Raw genomic sequence first — 15,627 nt, 5'->3', positions numbered from 1 at the left:
TTTGCACTCTAAATTATGAATAAATATGTAAAGTACCACAAGAGTTTTTCCATAATTATTCTATTTTTATATATATATTTTAAATATTATCAAATTAACTTGATTATCAAATGAATTTGATTATGAAATGTGTATAAATACTGGCTCCTTTTTGAAAGTATGTTAGATGTTGGAAATTTCAAGCTTTCTTCTCAAAAAATGAAACTATATTTTTTCCTTATGTTTTAAAAAATATTAAAAATTTACCAGGTCAAAGCATATAGTAAAGCAACTGTTTGTCTTTATTAATTTACCAGTTTTATGAAAGCCAAAATGAACAGGAATAGTAAAAGAATTTAAAAAGGAAAATGAAGTGTATCTTTAATTTAAGGTTTCCCTCCCCAGTTTAAGTTTCCCTAATCCTAACATGTGTCCTTATTTTCTTCCAGTGAGACCTACCTCACAATTTGAAAGCCGATTAAAAAAATTACCGATACTTATGCAGTAGTGATCTAATTCTAGAAACTCCAACATACTTTAAAATGTAATATGATTAAAAATCAGAGCCTTGTATTCAGTTTGAAATCTTACTATAATAATTTTTTTCATACTTGTAAGAAAGCATCTTCCATCAAAATTGTACAGCAAATACTGTGCATTGAAGTCAAACATAGTATACAGATTCCATGCATGCAATCATTAACTGTGACTTCATATAATACCTGAAATTCATTAGGAGATGACAGTCTTGTCTATTGCTTCAAACACAGACTCTCTTTAGTTAGTTTCTTTAGCTCAGACCAAATATTTCAAGGTAAGTCTGCAGTGAGGAGAGTACTTTGCATTACTCAGGAGAAGTTAGAAATGTCTTTGATCAAGCAGGAATAATTATTTTAGATTAATCTTTTCCTACAGGATATGCTAGTAGTATTAAATCCTATGATGTAAATTAAATTCAGTGGTAAACCTTCTCCATAAAAGAGATATACTTTAAAATCTTCTCTATACACAAATAACATTTTCCTAGACACAGGCCAATGGCATTACTGGGATTTCCAAGAGGAATGAAATAGAGCAAGAATAGTACAGTAGGTGAATTGAAAAGTATTTGTTTATACTAAGGAATATTTATGCTTGCTTTGGGAAGTATTTGCTAACCACATAGTTGATTTAATTAAAAAATACATATCTTTTTACATCTCATTTGTCCAAAGTGGAGGGAAACTTTTAAGGACTCTTCAGGAAATTTATAGAATGGTTTGAGTTGGAGGACACCTTTAGATAGACTTAAAATTCATGACTGCTTCCCTGAAAATCTATATTCTGTTCATAGAGTCTGTGGACAATATCTATCAGGACAGACTACATGAATTCTGAGCGCAGAAGATTGTCTTAAAAACAGCTGGAATCAGAATATAAATACACCTTACTCAGTAGAAACTGGAGTCCCTACAGGATTATTATGACACATGAATCTCCACAGACACAGTTACAATGTGCCTTTAGTGAGGCTTTAAGAGGCTTCTGCCTCTATCATTAAATAAAACACTTGACTGCGTCTGGTTCTAGGGTTTTCTTTTTTTCTAGTAGTTTATTTTGTAGTCCTCTTTGTCATAGGTTACAGTTACTTGAGGAATGGTGAAACGAGCAGAAGGCTCGAAGCCCTGACTATGTTTACATTAACACTTTTTATCTACTTCTGCATAGGGATATACTAACTACAAGAAGAGCTTTACACAGGACTATATTTTCACAGTTACACACAATTCTAAAACCTACACACACCATGTAAACTATCTAACATCACACAACTATAGCCAAATGTTAACTAATATGTAGCAGTCTTATTTATAATATTTTTAACTTTATAAAAAGAGCTCTTAAGATGTGTTATTCTGCAGGGCTTCTGCAGGCTTCTTCTATCACTTCTGCACTAGGTCAAGGTCTCTAGACAAATTGTGTTTTTATCTCAGCAGCTTGCACCTGCAAATTTGGCTTGGGTTCACTAGCCTCAAAATGTGTGTATTCCAACACAGCATCACTGGGCCTGACACTGCCAGTGATGTGGATGGACAGTGTAGTCAGAATGTAATCCTGGAACAAGGCTTAATTCAGAATTGAAGGGAAAACATTCCCTGCTCATATAGTATTCAGATGAAAGATGGCAAATATTTGTTGCCATTCAGGTTGCCCACTCTGAAAGTGCAATAAAGTGCAGCTCTTCATGTCTGTCTGTCCCCAGTGCAAGCATGAAAGGGACTTCATATATTCAGTTTTTCTTACTAAATAAACCAGTTATGTATGTACGTATGTATGGTTTGGCTTGGTGAACGAAAATTTTTTGGGAAGGGCTCTTCCCCATGTGGGTGTGTCCTTCGAACCTATGCAGTGGATTTTTTAGGTGAGGCACAGCATGTGTGGAACTGGCCCCACCCTTTAAGTCCTCAGGTTCATCTGCCACAGCCAAGTGAGCTTGGACAGTGACAGTGAAGTCCTCAGGACTAGAACCTACAGCCCCTGGTATTCCCAGGAGGTCTCCCATCCAAGTACTAACCAGGGCTGTCCCTGCTGAGCTTCTGATATCTGATGGGATTGGATGTCAGGGTGGCATTTAACTGCCTAAACATTTAAATCCTTAGCACAGGTGAGAATAGCTGACACATCTCACAGAGCAGTCAGGCTGCTTTTTTTCTGCTGCAATGTTAATATTGATGATTTTGACAACAGCATGTGACTCTGGAAGAAAGAGGCTGACCTGTGCTTGTATTATTTTCATGGATGGGTTTAGCAAAGGGTGACATCTTCAGTGCAAAGTTAATTACCTACCCAAAAAAATGAAAAAAAGAAATCCTATCCCAGAAAAAACATGAAAAACTGTACTGTAGAAAATCTTTGAGGCCAGTAGTCTCTCAATCACATCATCTGCAGCTCACATTAGTCGTGTATGTCCCTGACATGGAGCCCCGCAATGTGTTATGACAGACTGCAGTCTGGCAGACAAAATGTGAAAGATACTGTGGATTTCAACATGCAGAATGCTGTTGCAGGTAATCCCAAACAAGCTGTTTCAGAATAGTAAAGGCAGTATGGTTCAGAGACTAAAGGAGATACACAGCCTGGAACAGAGCCATAATTTCCTCTTTAACCAAGGACTCTTTCCAATTCCCTGTGAGACAAACTTCTTGATTGAGGACAAAGTGCAGTGGAAGATAAATGCTGATCTGAGTATATGCAAATTGACCTTGTAAAGATTCCTAGGTGATGTTCATTATGCATGACTGACACTCCAAGCACTGCAGCTGCGGTGTGAGTTTCATGTACACAGGTGCAACTAGTGGCCTCAGGGGTGCAGTTGTGAAGAGAACTGTGCCTTACTTGGGGTAGTATGTGTCTCAGGAAAGCAGACATCCCAGAGGCACGTGAGGCGGAAAGTGTCAGTTTGCTGGTGGAGAAGGATTTGGGGTTGGAAAATACAGATAGGGTATGATGTGAAAAAAATGGAGGAATGGGGGACTGTGTAGGGCCACTACTGAAATGAGTGCCTCAAACTGACAATGGTAAACACAGCTAAGCAGCTGAATGCAGGAAATCAATTGCTCTCTCTGGACTTTCCAAGTTATCTGCCCATAGGAACATCAAGTTTCCTGGTGCCTTTCAGAAACACTTGGCTTTAGCACTTAGCAGAACAAATGTCTGTCTTCATCTTTTAAATGTTACAGTTGGATTCTATAGCTTGAATCCACTACTAAAAACCATGGCAAAACCCCCATAATTTAAAGAAATAGAAGCGGATACATCACTACCTGGTATTGTCACTTCTGCAGAAGAGGTCACTGAGCAATGCACAGAAAACCTGAAGCTGTGTTGTTTTTAGGCGAGCAGTATCACAGAAATAGGAAAAAAAATGAGAGTAAACATGTCCTCAAAATTTCATGATATATAATAGATACTCTGTAGAAAATAAGGATTACTCCTCCTTGCACACTGAGACTCGATATCACAAGCCTGTTTGCCCTGGGATGTAATCCAGTCTGGCAGTGCCTCTGTGCATCATTTGCTCTTTCCCTGAATCATTTATCTGAGTGTCCCAGTGCCTGTTCCACGGTACCCACCTGATCACAAGAAACTCATGGCCTGTCTGGACATTTCTGCTGCTGAGAAGTTCTGAATCTGGAGGTGCCAAAGGCTCTTTCATTGCAAGTTCTGGACTTCAAAGGCAGAGGCTACAGCAACAAAAATACAAAAGCTAAATAAAACCTGGCATTTTTCTCAGCTTTAATTCCATTACTACATATGTCAGATAAAGGAAAAAAACAGGTGCAGGACATCTAAGCAGTATAATAACATTTGTTGATTACTTAATGGTGCTTTTATGCCTTTCTGTTTTTATGCTTCCCTTGCCTTGCCACAGAGACCAGATTGGGGGAAACGTCATTGCTGTGTTCCCTGCTTGGCTCCTGCTGTGGTCTGATGGTTCTGCACTTCTTTCTCATATCGGCACCAGTCTGGGAGCCTGACAGGTGAGTGGGAGAACAATAAAGTGCAGGCTCCAGGAAACACAGCTCCTGAAAACATTTCAGCTGTCAGCAGCCTGCTCAGTTTCCTTTTTACCCTTTTTTTCTTTCCATAAGCCTCATTTTCTGTTTTTAATTCCCATGTTTATTTGCTGCTGAAGCCTTGGCAGTGTTTTATCTGATGGTTCAAGTTTGCACTAACAGTCATGAGCACACAAGCCAGATGAAAAGTAAATATTGAAATGCTGGCTGAGATCGGAAATGTCAAAACCAGGGAAGCAAAAACAAAACTGAAGCCTGACAGAGGCTTACAACTGTGAAAGCTCTAAGTGAAAGCAGTTACCTCTGGACAGTGTGTAGGAAGGTAGGAAAGAGTTGTTCAAGAATTTTTATTTCTCTTCACTATATTGAACAAAATCAAAGTAAAGATGCTAAGAGATAACACAAAGCAGGATGTATGCTCCTGAAACCTTTCTTGGCAAATACTTGTTAAGCCTGATTCTTGAAAGATTCCAGCAATGACAATTCCACAGCACCCTTCAGTACTTTGTTACAATTAGTGTAAGGAAACCTTTTCCTGGTGCATTGCACTGCTCCTTGATACTTTTCTCTTTGCTGTAATTCTGACTGTTTCCATGGAACACTTTGGTTCTTTCTTTATGTAGCTCTTCTGAAGCTTTGAAGCTCTCTCTTTGGTTTTTTAAAATTCTGAGGCAACTTGGTTTGTTTCATCTTTATCACTTGCTGATGACTCATTCCCAAATCCATTTAAATTTCCCCACATTATTTCACTAATATATATTCATTATGAAACTATTTGGGTTGCATATTTTTAAAGCTGCTCATTGATATGAATATTTTGCTATGAACTGGAGGCAGCCGTCTGTGAACCACATTGATAAAATTAATACAGTAAAAAGTATCCTTTAAAAATTGACTTTGGCTGTTACACAGTCCACACATGCTTACATTTTCCCCTAGTGATTTTCATGATATTGATTATAAATTCAGGACTGGGTAAATGATTTGGCAAAATATTCAAAGCTTCCCGACTTGGCTGACTGATGAGCACCAAAACCAGATGTTCATCCTGATGTATCAAAGAAATAGCAAATATACTTACTGCACAGTGAGCAAAAGCAACAGAAATCAGTATTTTTTTTTACTGTTCTGTGGATTAAAAAAAAAGTAAAATTAAAAAAAGGTGGGAGCAGATATGTCTTCTTTTCCCCAATGACAAGGTGAAATTTTAAAAATGTCCTCTTCTAAAAAGTAGAGCAAAACACTCCTTTTGGCATTACATGAGCAAAACAGAGAATGTTGGTCCTTTTCCGTGCAGTTGGCTCCCAAAAGCAAAAAAAAAAAAAAAGCATGGAAAATGTCTAAATATGCTACTTTCTGATGGACATGGAAATACCTGGAAATTGCTTATGGTGAGGCAGGAAGCCTACTTTCAAATAGAAAGAGGAGTGAATCATGACCTTAAATGTGCAGGAAGTGGCTTTGATGCTTCTGCTTTAAAGGAAAGGACCTAAATCACTGCCAGCTTAAACTGAAATCAGAGGACTTTCCACATCAGTTCATTAAGGAATGAACATGCTACTGTCTGCTAGAGGGTGCTGGGTCCAGCATGGGGAGAAAACATCCATTTTTTTTCCTGTCCTCCAGGCTTTGCAATGACTTCATAAGCAACATGACTGGGCTGAGTGTTCTTTCTGCTACTTGTTATTGTCAGTCCTAATCCTGCCATATTGTTAAGGGACCATCTGATGGCTAAGGGCTCTGCTCTTATTAACCACTGTGCCAATACTGCTCAAAAGCTACAGCTCTCAGCTTTCCACACACAGTGGTAAATCTTTGAGTAATGTTTTCAGTTATGCCAAAGTGACTTGGGGCCCTAAGCCAGAACTGACTTCGAGATGTGCATTTGTACTGGCAAAGGCACTTATGCCTTGTTTCATTCAGCGTCACTTAGTGTCTGTCTGTGCTTCTACATGCCAAAGGGCAAGAGACAAGGAGATACATCCTTGCAAAACTTTCAGCTGATCCATCTTTTAGGATGCTGTCGAGTTATTTTGTGTGCATGGTGGTAGTTCAGTGGCAAGAGTAATGTTAGAAATTCGCACACATATCCATCTCTTCCATAAAGGAATACTTAATTCTTTCTGAGATTTATAGTGAGAAGAATGAATGTCTTGGGACAATGACTTCTGACTTTCCCCTGTTAATTCCTGGTGCCTAAGTAATTTGTTTACAGAAATCTCTCCAAGCGAACAGATTCTGATTGCACTAAGCTGATGAAATATATGCACTTTCCTGCCAACTAAGGAGATATTTCTCAGATAATCCAGCCTACTGGCAGGACAGTGTCTCTCAAGAAATGTTTCCCAAAGGCTTTCCAGCTGATTTGGTGTAGGAACTTGCATGAGCTCCAGGTGGCAGCTAAGACAGAGCAAACTGACTCCATCAAAGCCTTATCTTGATTTAATGGCCCCACAGAGCTGGTGCCTTTGGCAGCCCCAGGGCCAACACAGAGAGGTTCAGCTGGGTCTGAGGGGATGCTGACACCAGCAGCTGGAGAAACAGTTCAGCTTCACTGTCTTCAAATTCCTCCTCCCAGTCCATGCCACAGTGCCTGAAGTCCCCCCAGGTAAGCTCCTCCAGTAGGAAAGGAAAGTGCTGGGGATTGTTAGCAAAGATGCAAGAAGTGGGCTTTGACACTGTCTTGAACTATTTTCCAAGAGTAACTGGATCTGCTTTCTTTCACAGCTGCACATACTTCAGTGTAAGTTTATGTGCAAACATTCACTTAGGAGAAAGAATTTCCTATCTTGAATTAATTAAAGTTACTTAAAAAAAATAAATCTCCTTAAATTGAATCAAGCCTCTTAATTTTGTCCTCATGTAGCTTTATACCAGAATTGCTGGAAGTGTAAATTAGACCAGATGTAGTCAATTCAGTACCAGTGCATGTGATGAGGAAACACTCCTGTGAACTGATCATCTGAGGATTTTTCAATATATTTCTTGTCAGCAGTCACAACGAAGCCCTTCAAGGCAGCAGCACGGTTGGACGACAGAATCCATAAACAGCTCACCATGGCCTGTGATTAAAATAGAAAATGGCTTGTTTAACTTCAAGCACAAATCCCATCACAGAACTTGGCCCAAATATACAGGGGTATTTCCTGGGATCAGGGCAGCAGTCATGGCAATGCCTGGCTTCTTGCCATAACAGTTCATCAGAATGTAATTATAAAAGTCAAATTGGTGATGCTTAAACAAAATGTCTGTAAGGACACATGAAGTAAGGCATCCTGCTCTCTCTGCTACCTACTCATGCACACAAAGAGCTGTTATTTCTCAGCCCATTGACTGCTTATTCTTCTATATAGAAACAAAGACAATCCAACCCTTAGTCTGAAGGCAGAAAAAAATTCTGGAAAAATGCAGCAACTAATATTTACTAATCTACCAGGAACAGTTTTTCTCTGCTGGTCTCCAAAGGAAAGTGAGAGAAGGCTGAGGAGTAGCTTCTCAGGCTAGATTTAAAAACCACCATACTCTTCACATATGTCTACATAAGAATTTACACTAGCAGATATTCCCATGTTTGCTCCTGGAGCACCATGTGAACGGTAACAAATTCAGCCCCTATAAATGGCCATTATGGACAAACACAAAAATGCAAGCCATTTTGAGGTGTAGATGGTAGAAAAAAAGCAAGCAACTGAGCTGTCTATTCATCTCTGATGGGGGAATCACTCTCAAACCTATGTACTGGTAAGAGTAGTAGCAGTAATATACAATGAAGGGGCAGCAAAGACAGGAAAATGGAAAGGGGGGGGGGGGTGTCTTCACTTTAACTCCTAGGAAAATATACATAATTTGTTGTCATGATTAATACTGAGGTTTCTTTGGCTGATGTCTTCAACAGCAGTTATAATACTTACAGGAAAACACGTGTAAGCTTTTAAATGTTCTATAATTTAGGAAACCCCCAGGATCTGGAGACAGAGAACTGTCCATTCCTTTTCTCTCCATGCATCATTCCACCTTCTTTGCCGTTTGTTAAATTTTGAATTCAACTCAAATTATCTGACTTGAAACTGAAGTCAACTTGGCAGTTATACTAAAGAAAGCCTCTTAAAACCAAACAAAACTGTCCATGAGCAGTGAATAGAAGGCTGAATAAAATAATGACTACAGATTATTTTAAAGTGACTAAACATTAATAAATTATCAATGGCAAATTTTCTGGGCTTCCTTTTAGCTGTTTGAGGAAAATTATCCCAGTCCTTCTTACAGAAGAAACTGTTTGTCTGTTGTTTGGCAGCACTTACTTAGAGAAGAGTCTTAGTTGAAAATCATGTATTTACTTTCATTTTAAAACCTGGTTTTGTGGAAGATTACATTAAATGGCACTTTCTTCTCAGATGACCTTCATGTCCTTATTCTGCTGTAACCAGTCAGTCTCCCTCAGCTCCTCTTCTCACAGCTCTTGGCTCTCCCTTTATCATTCATGCCTCGTCTCAAAGTCAAAATATTTCTTTCTCAACTTATCCTATAATTCTCCAGTTAACTAAATTGTATAATAATCTTTTGGGATTGAACTAGTCACAAAATTTACAAGCCAGAAGCTCTAAAGTGCTTTTCCACTGTAAAATTGCAATTTTTTGACAGCTGAAAAGAAATTCTGTGTCGTCCAAAAGTCTGAAATTCTGAAAATAGGAACTTTCTGCTTCATATATGTCCATCACCCTGCCTTTCTAATTCACCTGATGAAGGTGTTATTGCCCCCCGCTTGCACAGACCAGTGACAGTGGCACCTCAAACCTTGCCACTATCACATCATTGAACTGAAAATCAGGAGGCAGAGCTGACACAGAGAAAAGAAATAAGAAATACATGTGAAAGCAAAATGATTTGTCTGACTAGATTTCACTTTATTTCCTGGGCTATTTTAGAAGGAAGCTGTGGTTCCCATTCCCGGATGCTCAGAGAGAAAGAAAACAGAAGTGCCACCAACAGTAGAGTCGGTTTGATTATCTGCAGGAACTGCTCCCTTACAAGTGCTTTTCTAAAAGTCTGCCAGATTACAGCAAGGGAGATATCACAGTCTTGAGCTTCCTTTTGAGCATTAGTTTATTCTAATTTATGTTCTGAATTGAATACAAAAAAAGAGCTGTAAAAGGGAAAGGCTTCCCTTCACTTTCTTGCTGTGGGGAAGAATAATTCCCTTTCTAGAGTTCTCATTGATGCTCTTCCTGAACACTGTTATCTTCTCTCCCCTTTCTTCTTTTGCTTCTTTTAAGTGTCTGGTCAACTCTGTAAGGCCATCACATGCTTTCTGTCCAACCATTAGCCCAGTGCTGCCATGTTCACCCTAAACTATGTCTCCAAGTGCCACATCTACATGTTTGTCATACACCTCAATGAATGATTTGATGACTTCCCCAGGCAGCCTGTCCCAGTGCCTGACCACCCTTTCAGTGAAGACATTTTTCCAATATCCAATCTAAACCTCCTCTGACACTACTTGAGGTCATTTCCTCTTGTTTTATTGCTGGTTACCTGGGAGAAGAGAGCACCCCCCACCTGGCTACAACCTCCTTTCAGGTAGTTGTAGAGAGCGGTAAGATCCACGCTGAGCCTCGTTTTTTCCAAGGTTCAAGACCACAGACTCCCTCAGCCGCTCCTCACTAGACTTGTGTTCCAGATCCTTCACCAGCTTCGTTGCCCTTCTCTGGACACGAAAATGTTGTATATAACTATTCCGTTTATAGTATCCTTTAACAGTGAAGTTTGCCCGTTGAGAAGAGGGAAGGCTCTGCCTCACATCCCCTGCAGCGATACCGGCGCTGCCGCCGCGCCCCGGGGCGCTGCAGTACCAGCAGCGGACGGCAGGGGGCACCCGCGCCCCGCGGTCGCCGCCGCGGCCCAGCGTGCTCTCCTCCCGCGGCATTCCCGGCTCCCATCCCTCCGGAACAGCGCCGGCCGGGAGGTGCTGCCGCAGGCGTGCGAGCACCCGGGACGTGTTCATCACAAAGCTGGGGATAATAATCAGTGCTGATGGTGTCGTAAGCACGTTTTGCTGCCGCTCAGACCTGCCAGGTTTACGTTGGACTTGATGACCTTAAAGCTCTCTCCCAGCTTAGATGTGACTCCAGCGTTTCAAGGGCTGGGTCTCGCAGCCACCTGCGATACTGTCTTTGGGAAACAACCGGGCTCTGGGGAACTCCTTGCTATGGCTGGTTAGAAGGTCTGCAGCAATTTTTTCCTTGCCAAGGATGGTGTAAAACCCTGAGCAGACCCTGTTGTGAAGCTCTTGCTCGGGCAACGTGTTAAGTGCTGGGTTAATGTAAAACACAGATTGATAATGATTTCTTTAAAGGGTACTGTAATTTAATAGGCTATTGAATGACATGAAGGAAAGGATGATAGCACGCAAATATTAGCAAGAATATTATAATAGCTGTGGAGCAATTCTGAGGACCCTGAGTTCCTCAGGCATAAAGGTTTATTCTGAGGGAAAGGTTTGTTTGAGTTTTTGTTGTTGTTGTTTTGTTTATTTGTTTTATTTTTATTTATTTGTTTGTTTTGTTTCTTTTCTTTCGACAAAGCATGGAATTCAAAATGGAAAAGCTAAGATTGAATCCAAAGCTCCTAGCTTACAAGTGAGAGGTGAAAAAGTGTCAGTCTTCATAGTAATACTATTCCACATGGCAACCAGCAATATTTTCCACTCCTGTTTTTCCTTTCAAATGTTTTTTCTGCTGCTGCTGAACTTCTTGCCCCGTTGAATGCTTTGCTTTCTGATACTAGAAGCACTGCTCATCCTTCTTGAAAGGGTTTATTTATTCAGACCACTTATGTAACTTCAAAACCAATTCTCAATGCTTTCCTTTCGCTGCCTCTTTGTGAGAAGCATCTGGATTCTTGGAGTGAATGAATATTATATAAATACTATACACTGTGCTGCCCTATCAACATCAATTGCTGCAGTTGGATCACTGATGCTGTACAGATGCAGAAAGAAAATGGTCTTGACAAATAGGATACATAGGATTTTTCCAGCACAGTATTTAGAAAGAGCTCCCACGTAAAATCCCCATTAGACAGCAGTACAATGATGATAAAGGTGAGCTACACAGAGTGCCACAGCAACAGATGTGAATCTCTCCCTTTCTTACTGAATTCTTGCTTGCTGCAATCACCACCATGCCTAAGTAAAGAACAGAAAAATATATTGGTATATTAGGCATAGGAAAGCTGATTGATAGAGAAAAGCAGCTGCACTCTGAGGCACAGATGGGAAGTACATACTGTCCTGATGTGTCTGCTTTTCCTTTAGAGAATGACAAGTATTTAGCATTATATGTCCCATGGGTACCAGTGTTGAACCTCGAGTGTTAGACACATATAACATTTCAAAGCAATTGTACTGTTGGCACAATTACAAACACACTTGATTAAACCATCCTACACTGAGGTTACAAACAACAGATTCAGGGTCAGCTTTTCTTCTTGGCACAGACCTGTTCAGATGCTTCAAGTAGGCCAATTTACAGGCATAAGCTATGACTGAGTTGAAGTGGTGACATGAACTGTGTTGTTGAATGATTTAATTATACTCTGTTGTTAAATTATTTTTGCTCTTCCCTCTTTGTTTACCCTAGTACTAAGCAATGGGGTTTGTGTTATTAGTACAAACTAGCAGGGAAGACTTTGCAATACAGAAGTACTGACACTGCTCAAACATGCAGTCATATGTTGAGATTATTTCATGCTCATCCCACTAAGGATGATGGCACTCAGCTCCATCAAATAAGTCATACATGGCCCATTACTAGGAAAAATACTCTTTTTCCATTAATGGAACCTGCCAGGAGGGAGCAGGAGACTCAGCCCACAATCTTCTGTCTTGAGGTTGCCATTGACAAAACATTTTACCTAAATATTTTCAGGCATTTGATGAGGATCCAGTGTCAGATGGATTGGAAAAGGAAATGACAGGAAGATTGTGCAGATTTTTGGGACAGAACTGAAAAATGAAAATGTCTTTTCCAGATCTTTCCAACATTCCTCAAGTTGGCCAAAAACAAGGGAAAGCATTTTGCATCTAAACGCCGTTTTAGTAGAGAATCCAGAAAGTGCTACTTTGGGGAAAAAAACCTTACCTTTGAAAACATCTTGGCTATCAAAGGAATGAATTAGACTGTCACTGGACTATTAAATTATTTAAAATATGAAGGATACTATTGAAAGGAGTACTGGAGATGATGGATTATACCTATTTGCTACACAGTGGCAAAATAGATGCATAGTAGTACAGTTTCTAGTGTTCCTCCTTTTTATTTCTGATGATTTATTGGCAGGAGGCCTGTAAAAATAATGGAAAATCAAAGAAAGCAACCAGTTAGTTTAAAAAAATGATAGCATTAATACTCTTAATCTTCTCAAAAGCCATATTTTTATTTTAAATAATTTAGTTGCTTTTTAAATAGGGTATTGTATACTGTGTCAGAGGTCAGAGAAGGTACATGATGTTTGCATAACTCACAGGGTACATAGCTCTCTCTGCTATTTCTGGATGCTCAGAGCACCCCTGAACCAAGACTGCATATTTATAATGCAGGTTTTCTTCTCAAAACTCAGGTCTATCTCTGATTATAATTCCTACAAATTACTTGAATGTCTCCATGCAATTTAAAGTCATGTCAGATTCAAGTCTTTTTAAAGAAGTGACTTCCAGAAAATGAAAATACCCTAAGCCCTTTTATCTTAAATCTTATCCTCCTAGCAGAAGAAATAGATCTGAGTAGAATGCTAACTGCTCATAAGAAAAACTGGAAAATGTGTAAGAGGAAAAAAATACATCACTGCTAATATTGGCAATCTAAATCTTTTGGACACTCTGATTCTGAGAACTAAGAGAATATGTGTGCAGCTGCTCAGGTATCTCCACTAACAGAAGGAACAGTCTGAAAATGTATGAAAATTTACAGGGTGCAGTCTAAAAATAATTTACCAGAAAAACAAGTTTTGAAAAGCACCATTTCAAAAATCTGTTTTTACTATGAAGGATGCAAAATTACTCATCAAGTGCTTAATCACGATCTTCTATAGTTTCTTGGCTGCTTGTTAATAGGAGTATTACCATCCAGACTGACTTAGTTGGCCCAGCTCTTCTCTTGATGGCTTAAATGATTTACTATTCATCTTTCTGAGAACACAGGCTCCAGGAATGCTCATTCCAATCTCCAGAACATGCCTGCTCTGTGCCTCCTCTAGAGAAGGCTTTGGGGTCTGGGGGTTTTTGTTGGTTGGTTGTTTTTTGTTTATTTTGTTCAGGTCGGAGGTTTGTTTTGCTTTATTTTGTTTTTGTTTGTTTGTTTTGGGGTTTTTTTCCATTTCATTTTGGTTTGGTTTGTGCTTTTTTGGCTTTCTTATCCTTTGGATCAAAGTGCTGACAAAAACACACATATAGATTGTGAGAGAGGTGTTGAATATACTATTTGGATCAGTTAAAATACTAGACACATACTAACTCCTGCTAAGTGCTGAATATCTTTTTGCATTCAGGGAAGATGAGAGTAAAGAGACTGAATAAGTTCATCAACTCTTACAACAGACAGTAAGTCAGTGATAGCTGAGCTAGGGACAGCATGAATTTAGCAGGACACATACCATATTTTTTGAGAAATAAGTGCAATGTATTTACACATGTTCAGAAGCAACTCCATTGTCTTCTTGGTCTCGTTAGCCATTCTTTGGTAGGTCTTTTTAAGATTACAGAGTTCAAGACACTTGAACTCAGTCTATCAGGTTAAAACTTAAGCAGTCCCTACTCTGTGCCTGCCTTTTTCTGCCTGGAGAACCTCCTAGTTTGCTCCAGACCACTGGCGACCATATATTGGAGAGGGGATTTGAATGCCTCCAGCTGGAGGAATTTCTGTTCTTCTCTCACTCTTGGTTTAGGGTGCAGTGCCTTTGGTTTCAGTTCTCTTCTTCCCTTCAATTGGGCAGGAACTGTGAGGAACAGAGGGAACTTTCTTTCATAGAAGCTTTGTTTTTTGTTAACAAGAGCAGCATGATAACACCTAAGAGAAAGGGCTTTTGAGTAGGGAGAGCGTTCTATCACATGGGGGCATTGCTATCCTGATCTCAAGCAGACTTCAATTCCGTAAAGACTGTGGGCTGTTCCCCTGCTCCAAATTGCCCCATTCTTCTGGCTCTGCCTGCCTTTTACAGTTTCTCACCTGCTTATAGCATGTCCTTGGAATTTGCTGTGTTCATCAACTTGCTGATCTCTTTCTGCTGTGTTCGCAAGAAAACCTATTCCAGTGAGTTCAGCAGTGGCTTAAGGGGAAAACACACAAGAGAATACCCTTTCTGTCAGTGGTCTTGTGGATTTGCAGTCTTCAGATGCTGTCATATGTCTGCTTATTCTTCCAGTGCTGTTATGCTAAATCAACAGATTTATACAGAAATACACCAGTAATAGGCACACAGTCATACCCTATTCAGAAAATAACAGAGAGCAGCTGTGATACAGGAAGAGCTGGTAATGGTAACCTGAAATTGCTGGATCATTCACTTGTCATTCTTTAGCTTGAGAAATGAAATAACAAAATGACAACTTATTTGGGCTGAATTTCATGTTTTCCATAGTTAAGACTTTTTTGTTAAATGGGATTTTTGACTTAGAATTCCAATCCTGGATCTTTACTTTCTTAGAGAGAGAGAGAGAGAAATTGAATATTGAAATAGAAGCAGGGAGGCAAAACAACTGGAAACTCTCCAGGATCTGTATGTGTAATGTTGGATTTTTCTAGTCCAGACTTTATGTTTGGCTAATATGTTTGTATATAATTATAGAAATATATGTGTATATTCTTCTAGAAGTAATCCTTTATTCTGTACAATTTGAGTACATCCCCTGTTTTGTCTGCTTTTTTACCTTTTTTCATGCATTAGAGATGCTCAAAATTCTACAGTCAGAAAAGCTAAGCTGTTTTACATTTTGCGAGTGTAACATAGGAATGCCAAAAACTATACCAGTTGTTCAATTTGTGAACACTAATGTTTGCAAAATATGGCCACAGCGTTTTCTTTGATCACTGTAATACAT

The sequence above is a fragment of the Pithys albifrons genome, chromosome 7, assembly GCF_047495875.1.
Source record: "Pithys albifrons albifrons isolate INPA30051 chromosome 7, PitAlb_v1, whole genome shotgun sequence".
Lineage (NCBI taxonomy): Eukaryota > Metazoa > Chordata > Aves > Passeriformes > Thamnophilidae > Pithys > Pithys albifrons.
The sequence above is the reverse complement of the archived record's forward strand: the minus strand, read 5'-3'. Positions refer to the sequence as shown.